This window comes from Macaca fascicularis, chromosome X, assembly GCF_037993035.2.
Source record: "Macaca fascicularis isolate 582-1 chromosome X, T2T-MFA8v1.1".
Taxonomy (NCBI): Eukaryota; Metazoa; Chordata; class Mammalia; order Primates; family Cercopithecidae; genus Macaca; species Macaca fascicularis.
In genome coordinates, this window is record NC_088395.1 from 72,241,037 (window position 1) to 72,255,172 (window position 14,136).

A 14,136-nucleotide genomic window follows, 5' to 3' on the forward strand; every position below is an offset into this window, starting at 1 on the left:
CCCCCTGTTATTCCAGTCCCTCACTTTCTACTCCCATACCTTCCTGGAATCCAGGAACTAAAGTGGTAATGCCTCTAGAACTCTGCTTCAGTATTACAGGCCTATATCCCTTCAGATAGATTGCAGCCAATATTATACAGTGTATTAGCCTGTTCTCATGCTGCTAATAAAGACATATGCAAGACTGGGTAATTTAAAAAGAAAAAGGTTTAATGGACTCACAGTTCAACATGGCTGGTAAGGCCTCACAATCACGGCAGAAGGCAAAGGCAGAGCAAAGTCACGTCTTACATGGTGGCAGGCAAGAGAGTATATCCAAGGGAACTCCCCTTTATAAAATCATGAGATCTCATGAGACTTATTCACTATCAAGAGAACAGCACAGGAAAGACCCACCCCAATGATTCAATTACCTCCCACCATGTTCCTCCCACGACAGTGGGAATTATGGGAGCTACAATTCAAGATAACATTTGGGTGGGGACACAGCCAAACTATATCATACAGGATACTAAATATTTTGAATATTACTTCTATGTGTGCCCAATCTTTTTTTTTTTTTTTCCCCAAGACGGAGTCTCGCTTTGTCACCCAGCCTGGAGTGCAATGGTGCAATCTCCGCTCAGTGCAACCTCCACTTACTGGGTACAAACAATTCTCCCACTTCAGCCTCCCTCGTAGCTGGAATTACAGGCATCCGCCCTCATGCCTGGCTAATTTTTGTATTTTTGTAGAGACAGAGTTCCACCATGTTGGCCAGGTTGGTCTTGAATTCCTGACCTCAAGTGGTCCGCCCACCTTGGCCTCCCAAAGTGCTAGGATTACAGGCGTGAGCCACTGCACCTGGCCTTTGCCCAATCTTTTAGATCATTCCTCACTATTCGGGATCCTGACTTGTTCCCAGTTGTTAGTTCTACTGTCTGACCTTCACTCCTCCAGATGTTTGCATTCAAAGGCCAGCAGCAGCCCAGTTGTGGGGTTTAAGATTTTGTAGCCTGTATAAGGAATTCCAGGCAGGTGGGAGGGCCTTATGATGGTGAGTGTCTATTGCTGCCTTTGAAATCATACTGTACCTATGCATAAGGCCACTCAAGTGTTAAACCAAGCTGAGATTTTAAGATATCATAGGTTAGCTTTGTCATCAGATGGACTTGTTTGAGGGTAGACTCTGTTATATATCAGTTGTGTGACCTTAGGCAAGTCACTTAATTCTCTGCATCTCAGTTTTCTTGTCCAACAAATATTGAGTTTCTACTCTGTGCCAGGCACTGTTCTAGATATTCATGCCTCAAAGTGTGTTCTGCAGACTAGCAACACTGGCATCACCTGGGAACTTATTGGAAATGTAGGTCTTAGTACACTTAGAATCTGCATTTCAACAAGAAAATCAACTGACATTAACATTTGAGAAGCACTGTTCTAGACAGGCCACATTTCTTGAATATGAATGTGGCCTTTCCTAGAGAAAAAATAAAAACCTGTTTGAGGGCATGGACATTTTAGGTTTTGTCTCCTGAATCTGTGAAGTGGTAATAAAAATGATAGAGAACTCTGAAGAGCAGGGGCCACTATTTGAATGACTGCCCAGGAAAGGAAGGATACATTAGGCAGGGGCTGTCCTCTAATACCTGCACCCAGCTCCAGCTAATTGTCGCAGTGTGCGAATGCCAGCCCAGGACTGCCAGACCTTCTGATTCTTTCAAGAGAAACAGGAGATGCAAAAGATCATGGAGAAGGGGATGTGCTTCACTCAGACAGATTCCAAATTCTTTCACTCCTACCTAGAGACCTCTACTGTCGTGCTGTCGATTTGTGGTCTAGGCTAGCAGCATCTGCATCATCTAGGAGCCTGTTTGAAATGCTAAATCTCAGGCCATATTCCAGACCTTCTGAATTAGAACCTGTATTTAAAAAAGAATTTGAGGTGATTTGTATGCACAATAAAGTCTGAGAAGCACTGCTTACGTGCTGGGGATACAGTAGTGAACAAGGCAGCCAAGGCCTCTGTTTCTCACAGAGATTGCATTCTAGCAGAAAGAGACAATACAATAGACGTGTAATCTGGTAAACAAGACAATTTTGGATGGTGATAAGTACTGTGAAGAAAATAAAATGTGCAGGATGGCTTCTTCACTCACATGGATGGTGCTTAAACTGGGCCCACAGATGAACTAGGAGAACTTAAACTGGGATGGCTAGATACTCTGGAAACTCGGTGGACATCTCTCTCTTCATGTGACTTCTCCACATAGGTAGCATGGGCTTTTTCATAGCATGGTGTTCTTAGGGTAGTCATACTTGTTACAAAGTGGTTGGCTTTCCTCAGGACAAGCATTTCAAGAGACCAATGAGGAAACTCATCAGTCCAACAGAAAATGAGGGCCTAGTCTGTGCCAGGCACTGTTCCAGGTTCTTGCTACAGTGCTCTTCTGATTTAGCCTGTGAAGCTTTACAGAATTAATTCTGCCATATTCTACTGGTTAAAAGGGAGTTAGAGGACCAGCTCAGATTCAAGAATATAAACTACATAAGGATGTGAATAATGGTGGTATGATTCCTTGGGGAGTCTCACCTTTGAAGACCAGAGGAAGTAATATTTGAGCTGAGACCTGAATGGTGCAAAGAAGCCAACCATACCAAGTTCTGGGCAAAAAGCACTGCAGACAGAAAAAGCAGGCTGCTAAGGCCCTGAGACAGGAGCAAGGTTGAAATATTCAAGAGACATAAGGAGGACAATGTTGTTAAAGCATAGCGCGTAAAAGAAAGAGTCATAGAACACGAAACTGGAGAGGTAAGCAGAGGCCACACTATAAGTGAGGAGTTTGGATTTTACTCTAATCACAATGGGAAAGAATTGGAACATTTAAAGCAGGGAAGCTATGTGGCCTATCTTCTTCATTAAAAGAGACCTACAACATTCTGTAAGCCAGTTGTCCTGGAGTCTTCGAAAATGTCAGTTGTGAGAAACAAAAAAGGTGTCTGTTGGGGGACATTCTAGATTTAAAAGGACTGAAGAGACATGACACAAAATTTATAGACATCAATGGGTTTCCAGACAGAAAACAAACAGTAAATCTAAAAAGCACATTTTTTAAACAACTGAGGAAATTAGAAGGTAGAATGCATATTAGTTAACATTGAATCAACACTTACTTTTTAAAGTGTGATAATACCACTGTGATTATATAGGAGTCTATTTATGTTTTGGAGATACAGGCTGAAGTGTCCTGGGTGAAATTTTATGATGTCTGCAATTAACTCTTTAAATGGTTTAACAACAATCGTGTGTGTGTGTGTGTGTGTGTGTGTGTGTGTAGATGGATGGAAAAGAAATATTCATTGCACTTTCTTTTTAGAATGTGTGCTATTTTTCAACTTATCTGTAAGCTTGAAGATTTTCAGAATTAAAATATGGGAAGTGAAGAATGACCTGTAAATTGCATTCTACAGTGTTTGGTATATGATAGATGGTCAATAAATACTGCTGAGGAGGAAATCTGCCAGGCTGATCTGGCTGTGGGTGACACTGTACTGCAGAAGAGCATAATCTGACACTTTATAAAGAATAAATAGCTATATTCTTTATAGCTATTTTAGGAAAGTTAACCACTCTTAGCATTATTTTCTTAATCTGTAGAGTGAGATTGTTAACCCCATCTTTCCTTCAGGGTAGTTGAGAAGTTCAGTTTGAAAAGTAGTAAGTCCTTTCTAGGCATAAAGTATGGAAGTCTCACATGCTGAGCACACAGATATTATCATCTATTTAATAAGTGCTACTCTATGCCTGTGCATCAAAGTGAGGTAGCTTTGTCTCCTGGGTTAGCAGGAGAATTAACACGGTAGAGGAGTCCACTACTACCTCCTTCAACTAGAAAAGGTGTAAGAGTTTGAATCTTCCTTGATGGATGGTAGGAGCACCATAAGGTTGGGCTCCAAGGGCAACTAAGTTACTTTGAATCTTAATTTAAAAAAGTAATACTTTCAATTACTTTGAATCTTCACAAGTCAATCACTCTGCTCCTACTTGAACACCATCAGGATTGGAGAATTCATTTTCTGTCAAGGCAGCCTGTTACTTCTTCATTCAGGGGACTCCGATTTTAGAAAGTTCTACATTATACTGAACTGGAATCTGCTTTCAGGTCTGCTCCACCTGACCCCTTCATAACTCTGAAGACTGAAACCCATTATCCTATGGCTTTTTGGCTTCAGGATAAATAGTCCCTTCTCCTCACACCCTTTCACCTGAGACCTGGATTCCAGCCTCCAGTTTAGGTTCCAGGTATTTCTCAGGATACAGATGCACAGGGCCAGACCCAATCCTCTGATGCTTCCAATACCCATGACTGAGGAAGTAGTACATCAACTGTTTTTCTTGTAGAGTCCAAGACCTAACTTGGGTAGAAGAAGTGACTCTGAAACCAGAGAGCGGCATGCATATATTATGCATCTTTTGCCTGCCTCCTTCCCACAGGGCCAACCTCTGGAAACAGAAAGTGGTGGCGGCATCGTGCTAGCGTCCGTCTCAGAGCTCCCAGTGTGCCGCGGGATCACCCCCTCGCCCAGCAGCGCTTCCTGGTTGGGTCCCAGGGGCCCTGAAGCTTCCCCCGGCTGCAGTCTCTTTCTTGTCTGAGGGGCAGACGAACGGCAGGGGCTGTACCTGAGCGCCAGCGACCAGCCGCGGAGTGCTATGCCTCTGGGGTGAGCTTGCCCATGGTGGGAGAATCCTTGACTCTTCCTCCCCACTGAGTCCTGTTAGCTTAGCGCCTCTCCTTCCCTCTTGTAGTATTGTTCATGTTAAAAAGAGAAGGAGGAGAGATAGGGAAGCAACTCTGCTTTCTCACCCTGGCTCAGAATACCCTGGTTAAAATGGGAAGAGTGTGCAGGAAGCAGCTCTAAGTTAGGGAGAAACAATTATAGATTGGCCTCTGCACTTTCTCTGTTTGAGTTGTGCCATCAATCACAAACATTTACGGAGCACATAAAACAAGAGAGAGATAAGGAAGACTTCATTTATTTTTTCAAACATTTCACAGCAAAGGATAGAGGCACTGAGGGAATAACAGATATGCACACGGAATACAGTATAATCAATCTTCTTAAAGATGGATAAACTGCATTTAGGAGGAAGCAGCTAATTTACCCTGGGAAAGTTGGGGAAGATTTAACACTTAATATGATATTCGCAGTGGGTTTTTAAAATTGAGCTTGCTAAGCACAGAAGTAGGGATAGAGCATGCTGGTATACTGAGGGAACATCATGTGCAAAGAGACAGGTGAATGAAAGGGCATAGCAAATTGACAGTAAGTTGTAATTACTTCAGATTAGGGCGTGTATCCAAGGGAAGAGGCAACAGGATATAAAGAATAAGAATAGAGAGGAACTTTGGGATCTAATTTTGATCACTGAGAAGTTGGTCTTATCCTGTTGATTGGGAATCTTTGCATTTTTATCAGAAAAGTGACATGAACAGAAATGTAGAGGATTAATAGGAAGTTGAAGTTGAAATTGCAAAAGGAAATTTTGTTAAAAATTAAACAAAGGAAAAAGGAAATAAGCATATAAATTATAAATACATGAAAACAGATAAATGAGAAGAGTAGAGACTCTCTATCTAAAGAACTAAATTGTAGTCACAGATTGCTTTGGTTGCTCTAATCCCTGGCTGTGTAGACCCTGAGCAGGTGGTAGAAGGGAGTTCTTTGATTCAGACAACCAAAACATATTAAGAAACTATTATATATCTGTGAGCATGCTATGCAATTTTACATGCATTGGATTATTTCCATTTGGTTTCTGAATATCAGATTTGATTGTTCCCCTATACCAAGTTAATAGTCATCTCTCTTCTGCATCTCTTGCCCCAACCTGGATGTAGGAACAAAAGTACTAGACCAAGAATCAGAAGGCCTATGATCTAGCCCCAGTTATTAATCTAATCTGCTGTGTGACCCTGGGCAATTCCTTTTCCCTGCTTTCGGCTCCAGTTTTCCTCATCAGTACAAGTAAGGGTTTGGACTAGTCTCCAAGGACACTTCCCACCGTGTTACACAATTTCCCGAAAAAGGGATACAGATTCAGTGATTGCTACATAGATTATAAGCAGGAGAAGAACCCTATGGGCTGGGAAGGTCAAGAAAGACATCTTGAAGGAGGTAAAACACGAACAAGACCTAGTAGAAAGCTAGGTATGTCTTTCATACATTATTTTCCATTTCCTAGAGCTGAAGGGCAGGGACACTTGTAATAACAGTATACTGTAGTGGCAAAAACATAGATTTGGAGTTGGGCCTGGAGAGAGATACTGGCTCTGCCACTATTATGTGACTATGTGATTTTTCAGATTATTTTCTATAAAAGCAGTATAGTAGTAATACCTCCTTGAGAGGGTTTCTGAGAGTAAATTTATAAATGGTAGTGCTTAACCTATCACCTAGAGTAGACGCCCAAATGCAGCTTTTCTCTTCCTTGCCCCTTTCCTGTGCTTCTCTGCTCCGTGGTTTAGGCTGATACAGGGGGCACCTAGCAAGCTCTCTGTCAACGCTGGTTTGTTCATAATTCAGATTGATTGCTGAGTCTGCAGTCAAGCCTATGGAGGTACCTAAAATGTTTTTGAACTAGTAAGTGGGTGTGTGGTTCAGAGTGTAAATGTTCTCCTAGTACCATAACATTAATTCATCAAATTAATCAATTCATCACATAAACAAGGTCCCTGCTGTTGCTCATGGCTTAGCAGAGACTGGGAGTTCTTGCTAGCAGGAGAAGGATGATCATAACAACTAACTGAAATCCATATAGCCTGGAACTGAAAGTACAACCCTTTGTGATATTTTCTAAATAATGACAACAATTTCATACAATTATAACACCCCATTGAGAAGGGAGTATGATCCTGTGGCCATGTTTTGCTCCCCAAGCTACTGGATTCAAAAGGAGTTGTGCTGGAAAAAACAAATAGCAACAGCAATAATTACACAGGTAGGTTTTCTACACTTTGAGTACAAATAGTTGTAAAGCTGAAGTCATGTGGCACTCTGGAGGACATGAAGGGTTGTGGGAGAAATTCCGTGAAACATAGGTGTCCCTACCCAACCATATATGTACATAGTCCCCCTCTCAACCTCAATAGAGAGACATGTATGTATGCACATATGTACTGCCCTATTTCAAATAAATAAATGTGCACATAGATGTAGATGACAGAAAGCAAGGACTTTGCCATTGCACAAGAGAGGGAAACTGATTGGCTGAAACATCCCAATCCTGGTGCCGAGGTGCAACTGTCATCTGATTCTTCTTATTCCTATCTTTGATCCAGAACAGAAGATAAACCTGGAAGGGTCTCTAAATGGTTGACTGCAAGCCTCTCATTGTACATATGGGGCAGCCGGAGTTCAGAGAGAGAAAAGGATTTGCCTAAGGAAACAGAGAATCAGTGACAGGGCCGAGACAGGAAGAATCCAATCCCTGACTACAATACGTAGCCCAACAGTGTTTCCTAAGTTTTTGTACCAGCACCACTGGTCTGTGATAAGCAAGACAATTTTAGGTGGTATATGGATGACTTTTTAATTTTCATAGTTACGTATATCTATTTGTGCTGTATTAAGAAAAAATCACTGGCAGATCAGAGCAATGATTTCATGGATAGTATTGTTTAAGATATGGTAGAAATCATGAAGGTAGTATACCAATAGTTGTGGTTGGTGAAACACTGTAGTGGTATAAAGGGTCTTGGGGCCAGCAAAGCCTGGGTTTGAACCTAACTAAGATGCTTCCTACTATCATGGATTCTTGGTCAAGTTTTCTTCTCTCTCTAAGCTTCCAATTCCTCATCTATAAAATAGAGATAATGATAGCTACCTCCAAGGTAACTGTGAGGATTAAGAATAAGCATCTATAAATACCTACTAAAGCTAAATATACATGTGATCTATGACCCAGAGATCCCCAGGAGTAGTCCTGGGGATGCACTCAATTAAAGTGAGTGTTTATAGCTACATTGATAATATATTTTCAATAGGCATCAGGAAATTGAGGCCCTCAGTCAGTAGCCTGCATGCAACTGAATGTTGCTATTAACTACGTGAGTTTGGAAGTGGATATTTTCCCGTTCCCAGTTGAGACCACAGCCTTTGCGAGTATCTTGATTTCCTGAAGCAGAAGACCCAGCCAAGCCATGCACAGACTCCTGACCCACAGAAACTATGAGATAATAGATGTCTGTTACTTTAATGTGCTAAGTTTCTGGTAATAATGTTACACAGAAATAGATGACTAATATAATGGAACAATATAAATGGATTTCAAAAACATGCTTAGTGAAAGAGACCAGACCCAAAAGTACACATATTGTGTGATTACATTTGTATGAAGTTTAGGCATTGTATGTTCATACATTATATGAACAACGAGTAAAACTAATCTATGGTGATAAAACTCAGAAAAAGGATTACCTCTAGGAAGTTATCGAATGGAAGGGGCATTAAGGGAGCATCTGAGAACAAACAAAATATTCTATATCTTGATCTGAATATTGACTACCCACGTGTATATTTTAATCAAAACTCATCAAATGTACAGTTGAAATTAATGCACTTTACTTACCATACAGCTATGTTAGAACTTCAGAAGAAAATAAACAAAATGCCCTTTTTAGGGATTAGAATTCAAATAAAACTGCAAGCATGCTCTTTAAGTGGTAAGCCAAATATAGGCTTCTTTAAAAATTAAAAATACGTTATTGCTAAAAACGCTAACAATCATCAGAGCCTTCAGCAAGTTATAATCTTTTTGCTGGTGGAGAGCCTTGCTTCGATGTTTTTAAGTTCAGGAGTACATGTACAGATATATTATTAGGTAAACTTGTGTCATGGGGGTTTGTTGTACAGATTATTTTATCACCTAGGTATTAAGCCTAGTATCCATTAGTTATTTTTCCTGATCCTCTCCCTCCTCCCACCCTCCAGCCTCTAATAGGCCCCAGTGTGTGTTGTTTCCCTCTATGTGTCCATGTGTTCTCATCATTTATCTTCCACTTGTAAATGAGAACATGCAGTATTGAGTATTTGGTTTTCTGTTCCTGCATTAGTTTGCTAAGGATAATGACCTCCAGCTCCATCCATGTCCCTGAAAAGGGCACAATCTTGTTCTTTTTTAAGGCTGAATAATATTCCATTGTGTATGTATCACCTTTTTTTTTAATCCACTCTATCATTGATGGGCATTTAGATTGATTTCGTGTCTTTCCTAATGTGAATAGTGTGGCAACAAACATAAGTGTGCATGTGTTTTTATAATAGAATGATTTATATTTATTTGGGTGTACACCCAGTAATGGAATTGCCGGGTCAAGTGGTATGTCTGTCTTTAGGTCTTTAAGGAATTGCCACACTGTCTTCCACAACGGCTGACCTAATTTACATTCCCACCAACAGTGTATAAGCCTTCCTTTTTCTCCATAACCTGGCCAGCATCTGTTATTTTTTGACTTTTTAATAGCCATTCTGACTGGTGTAAGATGGTATGTCATTGTGATTTTGATTTGCATTTCTCTAATTGTCAGTGATGTTGAGCTTGTTTTCATACGATTGTTGGCTGTATGTCTTCTGAGAAGTGTGTTCATGTCCTTTGCCCATTTTTTAATGGAATTGTTTGCCTTTTTGCCTGTAAATCTGTTTGAGTTCCTTATAGATGCTGAATATTAGAACTTTGTCAGATGCATAGTTTGCAAAAGTTTTCTTCCATGCTGTAGGTTGTCTGTTTACTCTATTGATAGGTTTTTTTTTTTCTTGCTGAAGCTCTTTAGTTTAATTAGATTCCATTTGTCAATTTTTGCTTTTTTTACAATTGCTTTTGGCATCTTCATCATGAAATCTTTGTCTGTGGCTATGTCCTGAATGATATAGCCTAGGTTGTCTTCCAGGGTTTTCATAGTTTTGGGTTTTACATTTAAGTCTTTAATCCATCTTGAGTTAATTTTTATATATGGTATAAGGAAGGGGTCCAGTTTCAGTCTTCTGCATATGACTAGCCAGTTATCAAAGCATCATTTATTGAATAGGGAATCCTTTCTCTATTGATTGTTTTTGTCAGGTTTGTCGAAGATCAGATGGCTGTAGGTGTGTGATTTTATTTCTGGGTTCTCTATCCTGCTCCATTGGTCTTTGTGTCTATTTTTGTGCCAGTAACATGTCGTTTTGGTTATGGTAGCCCTGTAGTATACTTTGAAGTCGGGTAGCATGATGCCTCCAGTTCTGTTCTTTTTGCTGTCTCAGCTATTTGGATTCTTTTTTGGTTCCATAAGAATTTTAAAATAGTTTTCTCTAGTTCTGTGAAGAATCTCAATGGTAGTTTAATAGGAATGGCATTGAATGTATAAATGGCTTTGGGCAGTATGGCCATTTTAATGATATTGATTTTGTCTTTCCATGAGCAAGGAATGCTTTTCCATTTGTTTGTGTCATCTCTGATTTCTTTGAGCAGTGATTTATAGTTCTCCATGTAGAGATCTTTCACCTCCCTTGTTAGTTGTATTTCTAGATATTTTATTCTTTTTGTGGCAATTGTGAATGGGAGATCGTTCTTGATTTGGCTCTTGGCTTGACAGTTTTTGGTGAAAATATGAGCTTTTGATATGTGCCCTGGTCTCTCCTTGCCCAGGGCTCATTTTACCACTTTGAGCTGTTTTCTATCTCTTCCTCAAATGTCTGAGGGATAGCGGGCTAGATGGGATAACCTATGGAGAATTAATCTGGAGAGGCCTTATTATTTTTGGTTGCAATCTCAGGCCACTCACAGGTGTTTCAGCCATCCTACCCTTTTCTTTACAGATCTGAAAACCACCTGCACTCTCACTCTGGGTAATGAGTGGCTGAAAGATGTGCTAAACACAGCAAGGTGAAAGATCTAAAGTTGAAAAACCTCAGACCACTGGAGCCAAGTATATCAATCTTCCACACCATTCACCCTGGCTGGCCTCACACTCAGCCCCATACGGAGGCAGAAGCCTGACACCACACACACACACACACACACACACACACACACACACACACACACACAGTTGCCCAGCCAAATTCCTTTGGATTTTGATATAAATCAACAGGATGAATATTTCCTTTTGGACTTGCTTGATGCTCAACTCTGTATAAGGATCAGTGGGGGACTCCAAACCTCACTTTTGTCACACTGACCTTTAAGCATGGTTGGGAAAATCCTTTGAGATAAACACCTGAAAAACTGGGATATGAGATAGAAAAAGATGTGAGCAGCAAATCCTTGTGCATATTAAGTGCTTGGGTAAGGTTTTTATAAACCAAAAAGAATTGAGAACTGGTGTCTCTGGCCAGTTTTTTTTGTGAAGTACCTGGTAATAATGCCTCCTTGTTTCTGTCCTGCCAGCTTCTGAGTATAACTCCAGCTGAGGTTCAGGCCAACATTTAAGTTAATTCCTCCACAGTGATATCGTCCAGCTGTTAAATTACCTCCAGTCTTAGAGTCCTTCAAATTCTCAAGACATTGTGAAACAGAGACAAGCCATCTCCACTGTACTCTATTCCAATTCTTTGCTCACAGAAACCATGAGCAGGATAAAATGGTTGCTTTACATATCTCTAGTTTTGAGGTGGTTTGTTAAGCAGCAATAGATGACTACCTTCTCCACCAACCTGAGGGATCCTTGTATTCAGTGATTGTCATCTCTGCAACTTTGGTGCCTAGTGAAAGGCCTGGCATGCATTTATAGTCGGTAATGCTTGATGAACTAATTTGGATTGAAATGGTTGTTGGATGGATAAATGAATGGAAGAGATAATGAATGAAGAAAACCATACCAAGGGAGTGGTGAGCAGCAGAGCATAAGCGAAGCTGGTGATAGGAAGAGGCAGGACATATGAGAGGTACTTGGAAGTGCCCAGTCTCCCAGGGAAAGACACATCTGAGAAATAGAGGAAGGGTCAGATTGCCACAATAATTAAGTGGTGCTGGATTAGGTTTGGGCAAGCACTTATGATGGGTTAGAGTAATAAGGATGCATTGAGCATCTTACTAGAACCAGCAAACTTCATGCCAAAAAATTCTGAAAGGGCTTAGATGTCTTTGTGTAGTGTTGGAGCAAGAGGCTGGTCCTTATTTACTGAGAACTACACTGAGACTCAGATGGAAGCTCATCTGGGTACCAGACAGGGCTCAGGGAACAAAGCAAATTCAAAGAGAGGCTCATATTATCTCATTGAAATGCTAATAGAAATTGTGTGCTGCCTCTCACACAACTCTGCTCTTCTTGCTATACAAAGATGACACCATATATGATTCTACCTCTGTGTCTCTTGTCATGATCCCCCAATCCAAATCCACTGCCACTGTTGCAGTTCAGATTTTTATCTTCTCTCACCTAGCCTATTGTTATAGGAACTGCATTTTCCTCATTGAAAATCTACCTATCCACAGAATCTGACACGGAGACTAACACTTGAACTGAAATAAAAACAAACAGAACATACAAAATTAAGATTGCTCTGGAAAATTCAGACTAAATGAGGACCTTCATTGTTTATATAAATCCTTAGCCAACACAGTATCCACCTTTCTTCATTTATTTATTTGAATATTTGTTTATTCATTTCTTCAGAATAGATTTATTGATCATCTATTAACTTTCGTGAACTGTAGTAGGAACTGGATGGAGAAAGAATGAAGAAATAAAAGAGAAAAATGTTGCAGGATCTAAGGAACTGATAATTTCTCAGTGAGCATAGACATTTAAACAAATGGTCTTTATCAACTTTTTAGTCTTGGGTGAGTTATCCAAGTGCAGTTAACCAATAGGTATTTGGAAATAGAGAAGAGACTCTGGAGTGATACAGGGAAAGACATGGGACTCCTTTGAAAATAAGTAAAAATTAATACAATAGGAATAATGGGAGTGCCAGGAAGAGGGTTTAGAGAAAAGACAGGGGACAAGGAGAGAACTTTGAGATGTGCCTACATTTTCAAAAGGGGAATGAACCAGTAAAAGATAAAAGGTACAGTCAGGAAAATTGGTGAATGATGGGGAAATGAACATTTATTGATAATATTCATTACTTACTTGGGATTTTGCCCTTTTTTTTAAAAAAAAATAACCCTGTGAGACAGGGCTTTATCCGTTCCATTTTATACATGAGGAAACTGAAGTTCAGAGAGCCTACGGGACTTGCCTGACATTATAGGATAAACAGTAGGAATTTAATACCGTTACTCCATTCTTACAACTTGTCTAATTTTTAGCCTACTGTTAGAAGGAAGCTCACCTGTCTGGGTCCAAGACCTTGATAAGATATCCCAAAAACTCCATTAATTTGCTCTCATACTCATTTCATTCTCTCTGGCTTACTTGGCCCAAACACTAAGAGGCTTATGATTCAGGCATACTTATCCATGGTGCTAGTGAAATAACAGATTTAGGACCTGAATTTTATCTGGGGACCATAGGATCTTATTTTGTCTTTGAAAATGACCCTAGAAACCATCTTTCAGATCACCACACATACAATTTTATATGTGTGTGTGTGTGTGTGTGTCTACATTTGTTTATGGTGAGAGAAGTCAAAGAAGTCACCAAGATGGTCATCTGCACCAGACAAACATGGAATTCTGGAAGAAGAAAGAGAGAAACAGGAGAAATGTGCTAGAATAAGGGATCTTCAGACCCACAAGTGTTTCCTTTCCCAGAAGACTTGGGGAATAAGCAAGAATGTTGAACAGCATTTGGTGTCATGGAAGGGGCAATCAATTTGGAATCAGAACTCAAATGTTTGTATTTTCTCTGTAATAAACTAGTGAACTGGGGTACCTCTTGTCACTACTCTGACGTTCAGTTTTCTCCCTATAAAATGGGGCAGAACAACTGATCTCCAAAGTTCCATATAAAGAAGACCCTGTTTAAAAATTTTGCTCACATTTGTATGGGATCCAGGTTCAGGGACCGTAGAGAATGTTTATCTTGGCTAGAATAACTCATTCTCTGGTGCTCTTGTTAAACTGTGATGAGAATTTGGCTTAGATTTGCTTAAAAAACAAAAAACATATCTTTGAGTTCAAGCCCTTGCATAGTACCTGGCAGCCCTAATCCTCTCTACCATTGCTCTTCCAAA